The sequence below is a fragment of the Pyrus communis genome, chromosome 17, assembly GCF_041283825.1.
Source record: "Pyrus communis isolate YQ-2024b chromosome 17, ASM4128382v1, whole genome shotgun sequence".
Taxonomy (NCBI): domain Eukaryota; kingdom Viridiplantae; phylum Streptophyta; class Magnoliopsida; order Rosales; family Rosaceae; genus Pyrus; species Pyrus communis.
The window spans coordinates 19,128,566-19,137,431 of record NC_142581.1 but is presented as its reverse complement, the minus strand read 5'-3'; positions in this window follow the sequence as shown (position 1 = coordinate 19,137,431).

Sequence of the window (8,866 nt, the reverse complement as noted above, 5' to 3'; positions counted from 1 at the left end):
ATCCAGATGTTGCTTGCAATCCGGCGGAGATGCTTCGTCGTTTCCGTTTAGGCACTAAGAAGAAATGGCGTTCGATGGCGACCACTACCCCTTGTGACACCTACCAAAAGTTTTATGAGATTCTGCTGAGAATTGAGGATTCAGAAAATATGCCGAGCGAGAGTGAGGAGGAAGAGAAAGACAGTAATCAGAGGAAGGATGATAAGGGCAAAGATGAGGCATCGCTCGGACCTCATAGGACACATAATTTCAAGAGGGGTGGCACTAGTTCTAGCTCTTCTAGCGGTGGTTTTAGCGCCACTGGTCAGGGTCGTGGATGTAGGTTTGCTGGTGGTGCTAGAGGCCAGAGACAGAGTGATGCTAGTAGAGGTAGGGCCCCGGTTTGCCGCAGGTGCAATAATCGACATTTTGGTGAGTGTAGGCGAGGCAGCAGTGGTTGCTTTACTTGTGGGCAGATGGGACATCGGGCTGCAAATTGTCCCCAGAGTCAGCAGAAGCCCCAGCAAACTTTCTTACCACCACCTGTACCGATTCAGCAGATTCCTGGTCCTAGTAGTTATGGGCAGATAGGTCGAGGTGGTGCCTATTACTATCAGGGCGATGCTGTTCCTTATGCCCCGGGACAATATCAATATCCCCAAGACCCATATTCTCAGGGTGGTTATCCCCAGTATTCTGGTGGTTATATGCCGTATCCTCCAGTTCCAGCAGGCGGGTCTCAGTGGTTTCAGGGAGGACATATTCAGCAGGAGGAGATTGCTACAAGTAGTGTGGGGTATTCGAGGCAGTCTGGTCAGCCCAGTCAGGGGCGTGGCACTCAGAGTCGTGGTGGTCAGACGAGCAGAGGTCGAGGTGGACGACAGCAGACCCAGGGGCGTATTCATAATATTTCTCTGCAGGACGCTCAAAACAATCCATATTTGATCATGGGTACGTTAAATATGCTTGGTTATTTTGCTAGAGTATTAATTGATTGTGGTGTTACACATTCTATGATTTCTCATACATTTGCTCAAGTGACGCAACCTCGCCCCACACCTCTAAGGTATGATTTAGAGTTCGCTATGCCTAGATGGGAGAGATGTATTGTAGATCGTGTGTACCCAGGATGTCTAGTGATAGTGGAAGATGTTATGCCAGCTGATCTTGTCCTGTTGGATATTGTTGACTTTGATGTGATTCTGGGCATCGATTGGTTGCATTTCAATCGTGCCAATATTGATTGTTACGGGAAAATAGTTACGTTACATCGTCCTGGATTACCTGTGGTTACTTTTGTTGGCGAGCAGAGTGGGGTGAGACATGGCATTATTTCTGCTTTGCGAGCAAAAATGTTGTTATCTAAAGGTTGCTAGGGGTACTTAGCTCATGTGGTGTTGGATGAGGCTGCTCCTAGTAGATTGGAGGATGTAAGGGTAGTTAGACATTTTCCTGATGTTTTCCCTGAGGATTTACCTGGCTTGCCGCCAGATAGAGACAGAGTTTACCTTTGAGTTGCTTCTAGGTACTAATCCTATTTCCTTGACTCCTTATCGTATGGCTCCCACTGAGTTGAGGGAATTGAAAGTTCAGTTGCAGGAATTAGTGGGTAAGGGTTTTATTCAGCTTAGTATTCCACCTTGGGGAGCTCCAATGTTATTTGTGAGAAAGAAAGACGGAACTTTGAGGCTATGTATTGATTATAGGCAATTGAATCGGGTAACGATTAAAAACCATTATCCATTGCCGCGTATTGATGATTTATTTGATCAGCTTCGAGGTGCTTGTGTATTCTCTAAGATTGACTTGAGGTCTGGATATTATTAGCTGAAGATTAGTAGGGATGATGATCCTAAGACGACGTTCAGGACACGTTATGGTCATTACGAGTTTCTGGTTATGCCATTTGGATTGACGAATGCACCAGCTGCTTTTATGGATTTGATGAACCAGGTGTTTCAGCCATATTTGAATAGGTTTGTTATTGTTTTCATCAACGACATTCTGGTGTATTCTAAGTCTAAAGCGGAACACGTTCGACATCTTAGTTTGGTGTTGAAAAGGTTGAGGGAACACCAATTGTATGCTAAGTTTAGCAAGTGCCAGTTTTGGTTAGACCAAGTTGCGTTTTTGGGGCACGTCATTTCAGCTCAAGGTATTTTGGTGGATCCTCAAAAGGTGGCAGTTGTAGAGAAATGGGAGCAACCGCGAACCGTCACTGAGGTGAGTTTCCTTGGTTTAGCAGGGTATTATCGACGGTTTGTTAATGATTTTTCTATGATTGATTTACCACTAATGAGGTTAACAAGGAAAGACGTTAAGTTTGAGTGGGATGATAAGTGTGAGCAGAGTTTTCAGCAGTTGAAGTATTGTCTCGCTCATGCACCTGTTTTGGCGCTCCCGGACGATAGTGGTGATTTAGAGGTTTATAGTGATGCTTCTTTGAATGGTCTGGGATGTGTGTTGATGCAGCATGGTAGGGTAATTGCTTATGCTTCATGACAACTGAAACCTCATGAGTTGAATTACCCTACACATGATTTGGGGTTAACCGCCATTATTTTTGAGGTGAAGTTGTGGAGACACTACCTTTATGGAGAGAAATGTAAGATCTTTACAGATCATAAGAGTCTTCAGTATCTTTTTATGCAGAAAGATCTTAATCTTCGTCAGCGGAGGTGGATGGAGCTGCTCAGTGATTATGACTGCACGATTGATTATCACCCTGGTCGTGCAAATGTTGTGGTTGATACACTTAGCAGGAAGTCTCAGGGCCGTATCAATGCGTTGTACGCTAGTCGTATTCCTTTTCTGGCAGACTTACGATCTACGGGAGTGAGGTTGGAGGCAGAAGATCGAGAGGTGGCTTTACTTGCTAATTTTCAAGTTAGACCAATTTTAGTTGATCGGGTGTTTGAAGCTCAGGTAGCTGATAGGGAAACCCAAGAATTGATTCAAGCTCGAGATCGTGGGAGAAGGAGAGACCTCAGAGTTTGTGATTCGGATGGCATGTTGATGCAGGAAGGTAGGATGTTTGTGCCTAATAATTTGGATTTAAAGAAAGCAATTCTTGATGAAGCACATATCTCGGCTTAAGCTATGCATCGATGAGCTACTAAAATGTATCATACCATTAGACCATTTTATTATTGGCCGGGTATGAAGAGGGAGATAGCTGAGTATGTGAGTAGGTATGCTGTTTGTCAGCAAGTTAAGGCGGAAAGGAAGAAGCCGTTTGGGTTGTTGCAGCCGCTTCCCGTTCCAGAGTGGAAATGGGAAAACATTACTATGGATTTTGTGTACAGGCTTCCGCGTACGCATAATGGTTTTGACGGCATTTGGTTGATTGTTGATCGGCTTACTAAGTCAGCACATTTCATTCCAGTGAGGGAGAAGTATTCTTTGGGCCGATTAGCTGAGTTGTTTATCTCGAAGATCGTGAAGTACCATGGTGTCCCTGTGAGTATTGTCTCGAATCGTGATCCAAGATTTACATCTAAGTTTTGGGTGGCGTTTCAGGAAGCTTTGGGTACGAGACTACTTTATAGTACGGCGTATCATCCTCAGACGGACGGACAGTTAAAGAGAACCATTCAGACTTTGGAGGATATGTTGCGAGCTTCGGTGTTACAGTTTGGTGATGCTTGGCACAAGCGGTTGGATTTAATGGAATTTGCCTACAACAGCTTTCATTCGAGTATCGGCATGGCACCATTTGAGGCATTGTATGGTAGATCTTGTCGCACACCATTGTGTTGGTCAGAGGTCGGAAAAAGAGTTTTGGTGGGCCCGGAGATTGTTGAGGAGACTACTCAAAATGTTCAGGTAATTAAGTTTAACCTGAAGGCGGCCCAGGATAGGCAGAAGAGTTTAGCAGATCGGCATGCTACTCACAGAGTGTATAAGGTTGACAATTGGGTATTTTTGAAGCTTTCACCATGGAGAGGCATTGTACGGTTTGGAAAGAAAGGTAAGTTGAGTCCCAGGCATATCGGATCGTACATGGTCACTGAGCGAGTTGGCGAGGTAGCTTACAGACTGGAGTTGCCTTCGGAGTTGGCTAGAGTACATAACGTTTTTCACGTGTCCATGCTTCGACATTATGTTGCTGATCTGCCTCATGTGATACCTTCTCAACCCTTGGAAATCAATCCGGATTTGACTTATGATGAGGAACCAGTGATGATTCTAGATTGGAAGGAAAAGATTCTGAGGAACATGACAGTGAACTTGGTGAAAGTTTTTTGGAGGAATCATTTTGTGGAGGAAGTTACTTGGGAAACTGAAGATCGGATGAGAGATTTGTATCTTCGTTTGTTCTTTGATCACTAGGGGTTGTATGGTTGTTTTGAATTTCGGGACGAAATTCTTATAAGGTGGGTAGGTTGTGACAGCCCGTTCCAGAATTTTCGAACCGTAAGGGTGAAATGATGATTTTGCCCCTATTGTGAATTTTCGTTGTGTGGTTGTTTTTGAGCTTGGTTTGGCTGGTTGTGGACCACACACATTTCCCCACACACATCCTCACCCTTTCCCTGCTCTGCACCTTTGTCCCGAGTTCCGTCTCTCTCCCATTTCCCATTCTATTTGTACGGACATACTCCAAATTCCTCCAAATCTTCACAGATCGAGGAAACAAAGTATATATTGTTGCTCGTGAGGTCCGTAGAAGTTCAACCACACCCATTTCAGGTAAGGATACCTTCGTTTTCACGTTGAACTTGGGATACCCCGATTTTGTCACTGTTCATGCACACATTAATTCTTGCGTTTTTGGGAATTTCAAGCTTGTAGGAAGCTTGATGAGGTCCTTAGGAGGCTAGGGGTGGTTCGTTTGAAGGTTTTGGACGTCAGGATCATGAGTTACAAGGTTGCCCGGAGTTGGTGGTGTTTTCCCGGCGAGATTTCATGGGTTTTAGCACTTGAAAGTGGTATGGATTTGTTCCTCTCGTTGTAAGCTTCATTTTGGTACCAATTTTGTGAAATTTGGTTGAAAAACGAAGAAGATATGAAGTTTTGAAATTTTCACGATTTTCCAGCGCCGTCACTCGCTGGAGAAGACGACGGAATATTCCGTCAGTTTGGACGGAATATTCCTAACGACGTTAACGGAATCCGTTAAAGTTAACGGAATATTCTTGACGGCGTTAACTGATGCCGTCAGTGTGCCAGGCACGTGCCTGCGCGTGGCCGATGCGTGGGGGCGCATGCGGTGGTGGAAATTTTTTCTAAAATTATGGGGATGTTCTTGAGGTTGAGTAGATCACGTTGGTGTATTTATACACCCTATTTGAGCATTGTATGAGAAGTTATTTCATAAGGTTGGTAATGTACTTTAAAATTAACGTTTTTATAGTTGTTTCCCATATAGGTGAGACCTATCCCGAGGACGAGCGCGGTTACTCGAGGCAAGGGGGTTACGACCCTTCTACATACCAGTGAGTGGGCTTTTGGTTTTCCGTATATACCTATATACTCATGTTTTTCCTAGAAATTGATTTGAAACATTATACGTTTATATGCCATGCTTATAGTTGCCATTTATTTACGTATTATGAGTCGTATATGTTTATATATGTTTGGTGCTGCGGACGCACAGGTAAGTGACAGGTGAGTTATGATTTATGTTTACGTTCAGTAATGATTTGAGATGCTTAGAGAGCTCATAACCTGCACCCCCGGTGTTAGTGCTCCCGCCCAGAGTTGGGCACAGCTTATGTCACGCCCCAAACCCGACATACGTCCAGAATTGACACGTGACGTCACCAAAAATCCATATCTATCATACCCCACCTCCGGGATATGGGCAAGCACAACTCAATAATCGAATCACATAGTTATTTTTCGTATGCTTTATGGCTGCATCTAACCTCCCCGTTAGACTGCCTACGTACCCTAAAAAGGGATCAAACCATTCGTAGTTCGTCATGCACAATAATTGACATATAACACAATCCGTTTAAGTCGAAAGGCATAACGTTTCTCAATCAATCAATAGAACTTGACAAGCATGAAATTTCTTGACTCAGGGTTACATAACAACCCACCTGAAAATCATGATTTCCCTTCCATCTATATATAAATCATTATGTCGCATCATGATACCGCAATTCACAACATATATCATTTCAAAGAATCAACGAAGCACAATACCATTCTCTAGCCACATTTATCAACAAGTCTAATCATAACAATAACCATGATATCCAACATAACAATCCCACATGACAATTAACATTTCCACTTCATCCATCACATAATTCATCATGTTTTCCACATAAAATCGCATTTCATAGTGTGTAACATAGTTAAGAATTAACAAAGTACACATTATTCTCTAGAAATATTAATCAACTAAAATACTCATGATAACCACACTCATATCCAACGTCATTCCATAATCACATCAATCAATAATGTCAACCATCACATCATCAATAACACATACAACATGTCGAAATGCAAGGCTAGAGCAACACAATTCGATTGAAGACTACTTCTTTGAAAGAGGGGATTTTGGACCACCCAACGGACCAAGGCACCAAAAGGGATTCCGGACCATCACTCAACGGAATCCAAACAGAACTCAATTCCAGATCACCAACCGAATTGAACAGAAGTCCAAGAAGCATAACAACGGCTCGAAGGAACAAGACATGATTCAAATTACCTAATTCACGAAAACTCAATGAGCGAAGCAATATCGAGCACAATTCTACATCACAATGGGTTATCGGTCAATTACTAGACCTCACATCTCCCAAGCAATTCAATATGCATTACATTCACATGTCACAACCATTTCCAATACCCAAGTCAATCACATTTAACTTCATCATACCAATCACTATGCTTCCAACAGTATATCTCAATCCATAGCTTGTAACATATCAAGGAATCATGAAGCACAATATTAATATTTAATTACGTTAATCAATCAGTGAGATAACAGATCATTTCACGAATTTAATTAAAGAACTCTACATAATTCCCTACTTGGGTTATGAATAATAACATGGTGATTCTAATTTGTATTCACAAGATCCATTGTGGTTAATTCTCATTCACTCGAATCTAGGATTCTAAGATAACCTTATGAGAATGAGCAAGAGCAAGGATTCTGGACCACCACTCAACGGAATCGTAGAGTAGAAGGGATTCTGGACCATCACTCAACAGAATCCAAATCAGGATATGATTCCGGACCATCACTCAACGGAATCACGAAGTAGAAGGGATTCCGGACCATCACTCAACGGAATCGCAGAGTAGAAGGGATTCCGGACCATTACTCAACAGAATCCAAATCAGGATATGATTCCGGACCATCACTCAACGGAATCGCGAAGTAGAAGGGATTCTGGACCATCACTCAACGGAATCCAAACAAGGATACGATTCCGGACCATCACTCAACGGAATCGCAGAGTAGAAGGGATTCCGGACCATCACTCAACGGAATCCAAATCAGGATACGATTCCGGACCATCACTCAACGGAATCGCAGAGTAGAATGTGTAACGCCAATCGATAAAACAAGACATGGATCAAGTTACTCAAGGTACAAAGACTCAACGAAACGAGAATGAATAATGACACGAGGGTTGAAACATGTTTCGAAGCAACGAACCCCATAACAATGGATTAATGGTCCACTACTAGTCCTTGCATTTCATCACATCAATCCAATCATACAATACAAACCATATCTCCAATGTACAAGTCAAATCATACTTACTGAAAATAGATCAATGACCAAAAATAAAATAACACTTCAATAGAATTCACATTAATTAACATGGGTCTATGGCGTATATATATATAATTCACATTTCAATATGCAATTCGAATCACTTTTCCACAAATATTACCCCTCCATGAATCAAACCACATTTAATAAAAATAGATCGATGGCCAATTATAAAAGAATCACATTTTAATAGCTTAGTTTGGTTAGTAATGTGTGGTACTTGTATTTATACTCTTGATTGTACTTTTGTGTTCCGATTAGGCTCTTCAAAGGAACAAAATTAATATTATCTAAGGAAAGTACACTGATTATGGAATCTACCACTCAAATAATATCACTCAATTAGTAGTAAAGAAGATTAGAAAGGAATCTGGAAAAGAAAATAGGTGTGGCAAAAAAAAATACTCCGCTTCTCCACAAAATCTGCAGAAAACAGCACTATTAGACCAAGTTTAGGCTCCCTTTGGAACATTCCAAACTAAACCAAATCATGTGATATTATATGGGTTTTGAAGCTTGTGTTTTGTACTTTAAAAGCATACAAAGTTTGTAGAAAACGGAGCTCTAAATTGGAAGTTATGCCAAAAGGAAAAACGGAGTCTTGAAACTGGAAACCCAATTTTCTGCTGCTGTTTGGCAGCCCGCGACCCAAATTTAAAGAAGGTTTTGATCAACCAAAACTCAACAAAATTGAGTAAAACAATTGGGTTACGATCATGAGCATATGTACTTTCAACACACTAAAAATTTTCTCCAAAGGAGCACATAAAGGCCTAGAAATTAAGAGCCAAAGAAGGCTACTCGAAACTTGAGTTTTCTTTGCAAAGAAATCAATTTTCTGCAACTTACGTAACAGCCCACTTCCAATTCATATAACAAATCCCAAAATAATTCCAGGTAGTCCAGAAGTCATGTATACAACATCCAAAACTAACATGACTCAAAATTAACAAGAAATTGACCTTTTGAACCAAACCCTTGATCAAGAAATTTGATCTACACACCCAATCCGAATTACCCAACTCTAATTCATGTTTAGACTAGTTCATTGAATGATATAAACCCTAAATAGAATTAAGAACTCCAATATATCAAGGCAATTGCAATTCAACTTAAGAAAGTTAAATTCGAAAAATC